General features: G+C 42.5%; 1 protein-coding gene across 3 annotated transcripts in view; it reads right to left on the bottom strand.

Moving 5' to 3' along the window:
• Positions 1-12,783, bottom strand: part of DENND2B (DENN domain containing 2B) — a 154,463-nt gene that overhangs the window by 123,991 nt on the left and 17,689 nt on the right. Inside the window, exon 3 of one of the 3 annotated variants that reach the window (XM_057553982.1) lies at positions 11,764-11,889. The exons of the other annotated variants lie outside the window; for them this stretch is intronic. The gene's annotated coding sequence lies outside the window, so the exon portion shown is untranslated. The remainder of the gene's footprint in view (positions 1-11,763; positions 11,890-12,783) is intronic. 3 annotated transcript variants of the gene reach the window in all.

The raw sequence follows: 12,783 nt of genomic DNA, 5'->3' as shown, positions 1-12,783 counted from the left end.
AAGCTTTATATAATATTTGAATCACAATGTTGGTTAAGCTGAAAAATTCAGCTAGTATTATTGACTGTTTGATGGCTGAAAAGCAAGATCTTTTGCCCTTGACCTTTCGCAGGAAATGTTGGGGATGCGGGGAGTGGGGAAGGGAAGGGGTGGAATCAATACTCCCCCAACTCCTGAAGTACCTTCCCACCTTTTCCTCCCAACTTTCACCTATTCTGTTTGAACCCTCTATCACGGGTTCAAATCAACTTCTTCCCTAAGGATGAGTCTCAGCACATCAGAGCAGGATGCTCTGTAATACTTAGTTATATTTAGACAGTTATATTTAGCTCCATTCTTAACCCTGATCAGTCTTGATCAGTCCGCATGATAGCAGCAGCTGCTTACAATCCCTGACAGTGATGGGAAGGTAAAGGCAAGAGAGAAATGCAGAAGGAGGAAGAGCCAAAACTAGCAGGGATTTTGTAATATACATTTCAGATTTGGGCCCTTGAGGGAGGTCTGCTTCAAATTAAGCCCCATCTGTTCTCAAGCGCCAAAGAGGCAGGACATCCATGGGAAGGCTCTGTAACCTGTCAGCACATAGACACCTCTACAGGCCATGCCACTGAGGACTGCAAAAATGCTTCTCATCCTCAGGGAGCCAACAAACTGGAGGTGGGCACTCTGACTGGCCATCCCTGCCAAGGGATGCTAACGTGTGCTGTCACCACCCAGAGTGTCAACGTAACCAGACTGGAAAGACACCCAGAAGACAGATGCTCTTACCTGCCTCTAAGCTCCTTCCTCACAAAAGGCATCTGCTGCACCCATCTCCAGAGCCAAAAGATCACAGGAAACCGAGCACTAATCTTCCTCCTCACCCCCTTCCTTCCAGAGTGGCAAGGAGACAGGGAAGCAAGTCAGAGAAAGTTTTAAGGAGAATCAATACCACACCACACCCCATGAAAAGCTAGCTCCTGGTCCCAGGACTGCAAGAAAGGGCAACTCCACATTCAAACTCCTGGTTATCTCCAAGGGCTGGTCTCCATGGAACTGCCCTAGCATTCTGCATCACAGAGGCACGAAGCAACCGCACCCCACAGAGCCCCAGAGGCAGAGAGTTAGGCAGAAAGGAATGCAGACAGCTTCCCAGAAGTGCCCAGCAGAGAAGGAAACCAAGAGCTTACCACAGCTTCCTGGGCCCAGAAGGGGAGGAACTAGGCTCTCAGAAGAAAGACTTCAGCAGCTCAGAGACCTTGAAGGTCCTCATATCTGAAAGCCCAAAAGACGAGAAAAGTACCATGGTGGGAAGACGTCTGGACAGAACAAGCCTGGGCTGGCCCCAGATGGCTTCCAGTAAGCAGTGGCTACGCTGAACGTGAGCAAGAGTCTTAGAGAAACCCGAAGCTATTGATGGCCCCAAAGGAACCCAAGGCAGGCCTGGCATGGGGATGTCTGAACCACCTAGTATAAGCTTCTGCTGGTGGCTTTACCACCTGCCTTCCATGCAGGGGCTTCATTCTTTTCCACATCTCGGGGGAGGGGGGTGGAACGAGAGCAGGTACCCAACATCTGACAGGAAAACAAAGCTAGTCAGCAGATGGGCTTCACAGGCTCCAGTGCCTCCCAGCTCTGTTCTCTTTGTCATGCTCCAGAGGACACAAAGTTTCTTCCATTCCTACTGTGAGTTGTAGGCTTCCCAAGGAGCCCCACCACAGTTCCCAGAAACCCATGCAGAGGCAAGGCTGAGCAAAGAGGAAGATCTTCCCTGCAGACGTGCTTTCTCCAATTTGTCACATATTATGGCTTTGTGAGGCTCTGTTCTAGGATAAGCATAGTGGAAGGAGCAGAACATAGAAAGGAGGTGATTCGGAACACCTTCCTGTTGTATACTAAGCAGCCACATTAAACATATCAAACGAAAATAATCAAATAATTTTAATTGAAAAATGAGTTAAATCATAAACTGCTTTCCCTTCCAAGAAAAGGGCAATTCCTAATACAGATTCCCAAAAACCCAGACAACGTTTCTCCTTCTCCTCTCATATCTAACCCCAGTTTGGAAACCCTCATCAGTTGTCAGCATTAACACAAAATACACACAGACACATACAGACATACACGTCTGTTCATTCCTCAAAGCTTTGTTCCCACAGCCAAGGTTACAAGACCCTTTCCAACTTCAGGTCCCTGTGGGGACAGCAGGAGGCAAGAATTAGACGAAGGCTTTTCCCAAGCAAAGGCCTTGTCTGCCAATAGGATTGGGGGTGGCTTTAGACACCCCCAAGTGCAGGAAGGAGGCTGAGCACCTGGAATCCCCCCTTCCTCCACAGCACCAGTAAACCAGCTGACGTCACCTCTCTGGTAGCCACATGTCTGCCTCCCAGCCTCTGGGATTTTGCCCATCCTCACCTCAAAATTGCAAAATAAGTGTCTGGAGCTAGTTAGTTCAGTTACTTACAGCCTGGTACCAGTGAGACAAAGGTGAAAGGTTTGCTCCTTATACAAATCATTAGTTTCACCCTGCCCTGCGGACATAGGTTTTACTCCCGTACCTTGATCAAAATGCATGCTGCTTTTTGCAGAGACAAGACCAAAGATGAGCTCAAACCATCTCTGGGCACCACAGAAAGAAAGACAAAGGAAGAGGTAATCAGCTACGGACCTACTTCTTTAGAACTACATGACATATACTATCCCCAGGCAAAAACATATGGATAAACTTTCCCACTCTAACAGGAAATTCTCAGTCACTTGGAACCTAGTAGAGCTTGGAATTTTATTCAAAAAATTGTTCCATTTTCCTGAATTGTTCATTCCACAAAGAGATGCTACAGTTTACACACAGAGCACAGGGACAGCATCAGTTTTCATAAATTGGCAGCAGATTTATCCCACTGGAAATAGACACAGCTTCAAACTAGAAGCTTTCCATTTAAGACCTGACACAGCAACACAACAAGAATGTATTATTTCCTACTCAAGAATAGGAGCAGATAATTCAATTAACTCCACTAAACAACATGTTTCAAGAATGTGGTCCTGTCATAATTGGATCATGATATTCAAAGTAGGGGGACGTCTTCAGGCTTTAAGCTAAAGTATTTCCTGAAGTTACACATAGCAAAAAAAAAAAAAAAAAAAAAAGAGAGAGGGAGAGGTAGAGGGAGAGAGAAGAGCTTAGTCAGGCATGGCACACTCCAGTACCTCCAGCTGCCACGCAGAGACTCAGACCAAAGGAAGGACCCAGCTTTCCTGATGGAGCACCAGGCCTCCTCTGGAAGCACTTTTCTTCCTCTCCATACGACAGGAATGGAGTTGGCCCCTTCCACAGCAATATCACCCTTAGGGGCCAGAGGATGAAGACTGTTTTTGCACTGACCACTCCTTTGTCAGTCAGTCACCTTTACAAGTTGAAGAAATTTTCCCAAAGAAACAATACGAGATATGGTAGCTGCATGCCCAAATAGGCTCATTACTGAACATGGTTAAAATACTGTTTATATAAAGATACAAGAAAAATTACCTGTGTAAATAAATACTTGCAATAAAACAAAACATAAGAGAAATAAAATTAAATAATTTTTACATATCCCAAAATTGTGGTACTGGAAGAAGGACAGATTAATTGAAAGATAGGTATTTTTAAGGATTCCAAAAGGTATTCACAAGGACAAGACTGATAGCACTGATTCTTCACATCATCTCATTTCACTCCCAAATGCGTGACTTTCCTTTCCGAAGTATTCTTGGTGTCATGCTTATCAGCTATGACTGGGGCTAGCTTTCACTCCACAATCAAAGAGGGAAGGGGACAAGGAGAGTATTTCTTGAGGTAACTACGCAAAATAGGTAGAAGAGAAAGAGAGTGGAGGAAGAAGGTTAAAGAGGATGTGAGTAGGATTTGAAAAACACCTACCTGAAGGGGAACTATGAGCTATGACTCGTGAGAAACACGGAAGGCAGAGGGTTTGTGAGTATCCAGGGCTGGAGTGGCAGGGAGGATACATCGGGCATTACGTGACAGCTATCAGTTGGGCCATCTTCCTAGGACAAGTTGGTTTAAGAACAAGTGAGACAGGGGAAAGTACCAAATAGCCAGACATGGGCTCACAACTCTTATCAAGCCCCAAATCAAACCATTATTTCGCCCAGATGATGCTGGCATTCACAACAAACACATCTATAGAGCCTATAGGAAATGTTTATGCCTGTTCTCTTGGAGCTGGATGAGTTGGAGTACCTAGCTATCTAAAGGAAAGGAACTATCCCAGAGCTCCACGTCATCTAGTTCTAACAGTCCCAGTAAAGTAGAAGGCATCCTCACTGGTGATGTAGGGTCAGGATGGAGTCAGAGCATATAGAGTACATTAAAAAAAAAAAAGAGAGAGAGAGAGAGAGAGAAAGGAGCACTGTGGTGTATGTCACAGGGACTTAAGATAAATTTAAGGATTGCAGAATAGCAAAGAAGTCCCAGTTGAACGCATACAGAGTCAATTATGTAACTCTTCTCCCCAGAACTAGTCTACTCAGTTCAATGACTTTCTCTAGCAAGGTGCAGCAGCCTGAGAGCCTCCCGAGGTTGGGTGTAGCAACAGTGAGTGCAGGTCCTTATCACTAACCCTGCAGCGACAAGTATCCCTCTGAACTCATTTACCAAAGTTTCTGCTGATTATGCCTGACAAAGGATCACAGGGCAGCAAAAGACTTTGGAGATTGTCTTCCAAATCTGCACTGGAGGAAACCAACACAAATCTTTAACTGGCAAGAGAAAGTATAAACTAGGCAATACCTGATTAAATCCCAGAATCATTTCAGAAGGGGACAGGGAGAGATCAGGAAGAAATGTAGCTCTGCCTATCTGAGTATGTGTGTGAGGGCTATGGTTTACATAGGCAGACGTTAAACTACTTTGTTCTTCTTCGAAGACTTGCCTCTCACGAACACTGAGGAGGCATCTCTCAGTTCTTTTGTCTACTTTTATTTCCTAGTTCCTGGTGATAGGATCCCCCAAATATCACCCCCTTCCTTGCTGGAACCAAACCATACCACCTTCAGGGCACAAGAACTGGAACGCAGCCATGCACAGAAGGAGTGATCAACAAATGCAGAAGTTGGACATGTTAGCAAACATTTAAGGTTTCTGGAAACTACAACTTCCAAGGACCATTCTCCACATGATGAGGAAATCAAAGCCAGGTGAAGATCTGGGCTGAGTTTCAAATATTTCTGGGTTTATGAAGGAGGTGGAAGGTGGGAGGCAGAATTCTGGAACTGAACCCGCAAAAGGCCAAGCCTCCCACACCTCAAGGGTGACAGCAAACAGGTGTGGACCTAGAGCAGCCCCAGTGGTGGACAAGGCAGTTATCTCTTGAAGTCATCCTTGCCAGAGAATTTCCACCACTTTGTTATCACAGTTTATACTTTTTCAAAGTGACTAGACATACTCATTTTATCTATATTTGGATGTGAGTTTCCTTCTGGCTCCACTAATGACAGTCATGGTCACGGTTCTCTGCCTCTAGCCCATCTACTCTCCTTGATCCCCCAGGCTTACTCTCTGGGTTCCTATCTCCATAGATTCCTGTCTTCTTTATCATAAGGTCCCTTTTGACAAAAGGAAATTGAGACATAGAAATGTGACTTGCGCAAGATCACACCGCAAATTAGTAGCACAGCAGGGATTAGAATCCAATTCTCTGAACTCTAGTCCAGCACTCTTTCCAACTGACCACAATACCTCCGTTATAGGAGAAACATCTGCCCTGGAGCACCAAGACCAAGAATCAAAACAGTTTATCTGCATGTCTTCTTAAGCAAAACAACACAGCCAGAATGTTTGGCAGAGACTAACTAAATATTTCCTCTGTGATCTACGCCGGAGGGGAAGACTGTGGGAGTGAGGTAGGCACAGAACACAGGGAAACTGAAGAGAAAACCACTGCAAAGGCGAGCAGATGGGTGACAAAAGAGGGAAAATGCAATCTTAAACTGAGGACAAGCTAGGGGCAAAGGAATCAGATTTTTTCTTTAATGTTGAGATTTAAAAATAGGATTCTAGATCTAAATGTGAATGTAAATAGACTGTCATCTAAGAACCGACCAAACAGAAGCCAGAAGAAAACGTATCACAATATCAAGTCATAAAGACAGGAATCTATGGGAGTGAGATGGGGGCGCCTAGGAACTCAAGGCTAGAGGCCGAGAAGCACTACCGCGGAGCATCACTAGTAGAACTGGAAGGGAGCTCAAGGGACCAAGACAAGGTTCTTCCAAAAGGAGGAAAAGCACCGAGATCATTCAGCTGAAAGAAGGCTGGGGGAGCAGAAGAAGTCACTATACAAAACTAGGTCCACTGGCTTTAAAAAAAAAAAAAAAAAAGAAATCTACCTGATGATGCAAGAGAGAAACTCTCCAAAGAGTGTGAAAGCTGTGGAATGGGAAAGTTCTTACCCCCAAGGAAAGGCCACTTGAGCTTTCCAGGAACCTTTAAGAAAGAAAAGGCTTCAAAGAGCATAGGACTCCTCAATTGTGTTAAATGAACAAAAAGAAAAGGGAGGCTTCCACAACAGAACAAAGAGGTCTGAGGCAGGCCTTCTACCACTGCCCCTGGGGGCAAAAGGGTTTTCTCTAGCACTCCTGTGACCAGTTATCTCAGAGAGCACACAGTGAGGTCAGCCTCAGAGAGGCTGTTGGCTGTGCCTGCATTCTCGGTAGGCAGGCTGACCTTGGGAGCAAGGACAAGGTAACCTCACCAGCAAACGTGGCCACTGGTGGTCACCCTCCGACTGGAGGAAAGGGAAAGAAAGAACCTGGAGCTCTTACCCTCAACAGGTTTACGTTCTATTTGAGCAGCCAAGACACACATCCCAAAGAACTGAGAAATCCTGCATCAACACTTTAGCTCAATAAGCTCCAATAAGCCATCCAGCCTCTGGGCTTGGAAGACTATTCCCTTTCTTGAAGGAGAGTACTGACAACTAAGGCAGTGATGGGCAAATGAGAAAAGGTCTAATAGTCACAGAACACAGCAAAAGGGAATTTTAGGAGACAGAGGAATTGCTTCCTGATTGTGAACTGATTCACTCACTAGGCAAAGTCTATGAGACAAGGAGCTAAGCCAAGTAAAGTTCTTTTTTTTTTTTAAGATTGATTGATTGATTGATTGATTGATTGCTATGTTGGGTCTTCGTTTCTGTGCTAGGGCTTTCTCTAGTTGCGGCAAGCAGGGGCCACTCTTCATCGCGGTGCGTGGGCCTCTCACTATCGCGGCCTCTCTTGTTGCGGAGCACAGGCTCCAGACGCGCAGGCTCAGTAGTTGTGGCTCACGGGCCTAGTTGCTCTGCGGCATGTGGGATCTTCCCAGACCAGGGCTCGAACCCATGTCCCCTGCATTAGCAGGCAGATTCTCAACCACTGCGCCACCAGGGAAGCCCCAAGTAAAGTATTTTAAAAGGACGGGGGGAGTGGAGAGGGCAGCTCTTCCCCAGGTGGAAAAATTGAGAAGGCAGACAAAAGGAAGGAGTGAACTCCATGGAAACAGGGAAATCCCCCACCCCAAGGTTTCATGTGTAATCAAAGGCAGAAAGGACCAAACTAATGTAAACAGGCCAAGGGAGGCTAATGTGCCCTTCTCCAGAGAGGCCAAAACACACACTTCCCCAGCATGGCCCTGGAAATGCAGAAGGTAGGTGTTCCCTTGGATGAGAGAGGCAGCCTGGGGGAGTTGGGGAATTCCCAGGCTGCTCTAGGTCATTTTTTTCCTCCGAGTTCCCAGGCAGAGAGTTCACAAAAACTCCCGGGCACAGGGACCAAGTATAAGGTAAAGCTAAGACTTTACTGCTTGGAGGAAAATGCAGTTTGCCCAAAGTTCCCACAAGAGAGAATCAGAAGAAAATAACCAGGGGGAACAGCAGGACCACCTCCAAATCTGAGCACCTAGGCCACAGGCCTGCGGGCTTCCCACACTCCTCCCTAGCTCCGATGCAATAAACAGCTGCCCTGGAGAAAACAATGGGCCTTTGTCTGTGCCTCTGCCTTTAGATTATCTTGGAGAACCAAACAGGATAATTCCTTTAGAGGAGTGGTTCTCTTAAATACTGGCCCAGGCCATGATGAAAGTTTTTATCATGTACAGCATTCCTCTCAAATTCCTACCTGATCCACAGTGGGCAGTAAGGGTCCTGTGCAGCCCTGGCCTGGTACATGAACCAGTCACAGACAGGTTCTGGCAGCACTCTTCCTGGAGCCCTCACCAGTCAGACACCAGAGCTATGACTTCTGCTTTCTCCTTGGCCTGGCCACAGAATTAAAAGCTGAACAACTTACCCCCTTCTCTCCGTTCACCAGAATATTCCATGTTGTGTGAATTACTCTGATGGTTGATGCTGTTTTCATCAACATACCTGTTGAAATGCACTATCGACAGTAACTGTGATAAAATAAAGTGTGAAACAAGCTGGACAGTCAAGCTTCTCCTGATGTTGTACTAACAAATAAAAATTCCCCAAACTGACAAACACATCAATAAATTTTATGTTGTAATTTATCTTGATTCAAAATAGTTTAAATCTAACCTAATTTTGTAAAAGAGGAGAATTAGGTGCTTTCTTGCAAAGAGCTGCCCTATTATCCTATTTTATTTATTGTTTTTAATTTATTATCTGGTTTTCAAATGTCCTTTCTTATATGATGTGATGATGATAGGTTTGGGGTTTTTGTTTATTTTTGGCCTCTTTTCCTGGGAAAAATATCTTAAAATCTAGGAATTCTATATTGGCCTCAAAAAATAAATAAACAAACAACTGTGTTTTATGAAATTAATATCCTATAGTATGCTAGTCTTTTCCCATTTTCCTCCACAGAGACAACTGGTGGCAAATGAATTGAGGAGCCATTTCTTTCAAACCACCAAGGACTAGATGCCACAGCACAAAATCCCTTCACATGAAACAGAGACAGTCTGAAGAATTCCTAGTATCTTCCCCCTCAAGACCTCTCTCCTCACCAGCATTACTCCTCTCCCCAAAAGCCTCCAAATAAAGCATACTCAGAGTTTTTCAGAACAGTTAGCTGGATACCATGAGTTCCCTAATTCAATCCAGAAGATCGCTCATTTTCCATGATTTCAGCACAAAGCATCATCACAATGTAGTGGAAAGGGCTTTGGAATCAAATGAGCCTGGGTTCAAATGTGGGATCTTGGGAAAGTTACTTGATTTCTCTGAGTCATGATTTCCTCCTCTTCAAGACAATCAGTGGAACTTATGAGAGTATCAAGCAGTGACTGGCACAGAGTAGGTCTCCTGCACTGACTCAGTTCTTGCCTGACAGCATTCCCTCCTACTGTCCCCCAAGAGCTAGGCTTTTCAGAGAGTTCTTTGAAAACAGAGATCTGGAAATAATGAAGCCAAGTACAACCTTTTCCCACAAGAACTCAAAGTCATGCGGCTTTCCTTACCTTGCCTTGCTAGTTACATTCCATAGCTGTCCACAGTTCCTTTCCAGGCTCTTTTGGAAAGGCCAGGGTACCTATTTTATAGTATAAATCTCCCTCTTCTCCTTCTTAAGAGCCTAGAAGAATAAATAATTAGGTGGCGCAGGGTTCTCTAAGGGCAGGGCTTTCAGTGTCATCCTGGAAAATATTAAAGTGTGGAAAAACCACTCATCTCACCACCTCATGTTTCTGTGTATTATCGAATCAACCCTTTTGGAGTTCATTCAATCTGCTCTGAGCAATACTGAATCAGGTCTCTAGTACTTTGCTGAACAAATGTTCCAAACAGGCAACAAAAAAACCATAATCAATTTTTTCAAGAGTACATACAGCCTCATTTTATAGTACTCCTATTTTGATCCCTATTAATGGAAGCCTCTCCATCAGGAAAGCAAAAGAATTCCCAGTACCAGATGGGCCAGAAGAGTGACCTCACATACTACCTTTTCCAGGACCATAGAATTTTACACAGTTGAATTCTTTATAACAAGGGTTATTTAGTAAATGTAAATGTTAAGCTTGATTTAATTTGCAGAAATTTGTCAAAGTGTTTCATGTAAACAAATTCATAAATCGGAAAAAATATTATTTATTGGTCCAAAGATCTCAAATTTCAATTCCAAAATTAGAGTCACCCTTTTAAATGACAAGCAGATGACCTCAACCAAGCAGGTGGCCAAAGCGGGTAAGAACCCTTAGACTCTAGCACTAGTCTCAGTCTGCCCATTGCTACTAAGGTAACAAAACCTGTAAGAGGAATAAACCCTGGGTGGGCCTCATTTTACTCCCCTAGCAAAACGTAAACAAGGATCTCTACATTTGTAAGAAGGAACAGAAGATTACCAACAAAGAAAACAGTCACTGGGAAGGAAGCACCATTAATGGATCGCTCTTGCCCTCACTACCTCATGCCTGGCCAAGAGCTCCCTCCCCATACCTCCAACCCCGCTGCATCTCCCTTTCGGGCCATCAAAGTGTACTTTCGGGCTGGCTTTAAGTCGCCATCTGGTTCATGCCACTCCTGCCATCTCCCCCAAAGTTTTCACGTTCTTTTATACCTCTGGGCCTTTTGCATAAACTGTTCCCTTTTCCTGGAATGCCTTCCCACCTCTATTATGCTAGCCAGCTCCAAGAGTCCCTCAAGATTCAGTCCCCACAGCACCGCTTCTAGCTGCTTTCTCTGACCCTGGGGCTTCCGTTGCATCTTTTCCTTATTTTCTTCCCTTTCCTCGCTATCATACTCTATTGTAAATGTTCATTTTTCAAAGATGCCCTAAGTGAATTTTGCAAAACAAGTACTCCTTCCATATATTTCAATCAACATTTACATTTTTGCATCACAGATAGTAGTAGAGATATACCTTCTGGCACATCATAAACACTGACATTTTAAAATAAAGTTACTATGTTACTCTCTTAAATGAATCCAAATGAATCCAATGAAATCTAAATACCACAGTGATTTGAAATCTACCATCATTCATTTAAAAAAAACATGAAATTTTATACCATTCTTTTTTCTCCATATACACTTATCATTTTTACTTCCTCCTCAGAATTTTACCCTAATATTTACGCTTGAAAATATTTTACTGGTAAGCCTATGATACTTCTCTGCATTATAAGTATTATATAGAAATTGATATATATAAATTTTTAAATTCTCCTATAACAGTAAGCTCTAAATGTTAAAAAAATTTTTTTCTTCTGGATTGGGCTTTCATTACCTTTGTTATTAATATACAATTGTATAATATACAATTGTATAATATATCAATTGTATAATATACAATTGATCAAAACATATTACAAATTTGTATTATTAAATATAAAAAGTAAAATTGTATTGCAAATACATTAATTTTCCATTTTTATAGTTGCAAGTGCCAAGAAACTCTGTTTACATAAATAACTAGACAGGAATGAAGGAAGTTTTGTTACAGTAATATCAGTCAACCTTTGCACTCCTGAGCTAAATGCCAAAATTAGACAGTGGTCTATCATGAAAAATTATTTTTAATGATCTACCAACTGACAATTCTTTCAATTTTGTTGAAAGCAAAAACTAAAAACCATCTGATTTGGAAAAGGATTTGTTACTCAGAGTCACTCACTTTCTCTAAAAGCATTTTTAATTGCTCCTTTGCTAGCCAACTGGGAAGTTTTCACACAGCCGGCACACAAACGGCAATATGCAGGATGAGAAATGCTATGTCTTCTTTTTGTAAAGTGAGAGAAGAGTGACTGAGAAAGGGGACATCTTGAGTACAACTGTATTCACAGACCTGGAGGCTGTAGAACCAAGCAGCCAGCGTTCCAGAAACAGGACCAAACGGTGTGTCTCTCAGGTACAAACCACGTCTATCAAAAGCTTTCTCTTATCACTGGAGGGCTCTTCCTTCAAGTTAATCCTAACAAAGATGAAATGGGAATTCAGAATTCCATTTCTCTTATACAAAGTCATTTTCCAAAATGAGGGGTTTGTAATTAAGTGACCATTAATTAAATTCACCATCACAAAATTTAAAATGGCCCAATTCATTAACTTTTATAATGAGCTTGAAATGAAATCTCAATATATTGAAAAGGGCTTCTCACAAATCTCAGTAAATACAGTACAAACAAAATAGTCTGAAACTATGAAAGGAGGATCAACAAGTAAACTTACAAAAATGAATAAATAGGAAAAAGATATGAGTCAAAGGAAAAAAAAAAAAACCTTATGGTAGAAAAGAAGAACAAAGCCAATCCCTTTAACTGAATGCCTTCCTCACAGTAAACAATCAATCAAATTTACAGAATGGCTGATATTGATTCTCGAGGTATAAAACAGACTATCATACTGACTATATAAATAGTACAGGCTGCAAAAGAAATAGTAAAAACATAAGGTCCATACTAAGTCAATGAATAGATGAATGTAATAAAAATAGAAATGATGCTACAGAAAAAGCTAATCAGAAAAAGACATAATATACAGAAAAAAATTTTAATGAAAAAAAAAGATTCAAAGAATGCAAAAAATGACAATCATGAGAAGGCATGCAGCTCAGAAAACCACCTGCAAATAACAGAAATCTTTGAACAAATGACCTCAAATCTGTAATCAGAATTTTAACAGAAGCAAACTGTCCAGAAGTGATTAAAGAGTTTGGTCCAAAAACAAGATTACAGAATCCTAAACAAAATCAACAATGAGGAACTAACACTATGTATGACATTCTCATACCTTTTAAGTATGAAGAGAAGAAAAAACTCTACGTATAGAGAAGACCCAAATTTGAATTTCTTCCAGTTTTGCAGAG

This window comes from Balaenoptera acutorostrata, chromosome 9 (genome assembly GCF_949987535.1).
Source record: "Balaenoptera acutorostrata chromosome 9, mBalAcu1.1, whole genome shotgun sequence".
Lineage (NCBI taxonomy): Eukaryota > Metazoa > Chordata > Mammalia > Artiodactyla > Balaenopteridae > Balaenoptera > Balaenoptera acutorostrata.
This window is presented reverse-complemented; position numbering and strand designations above follow the sequence as displayed.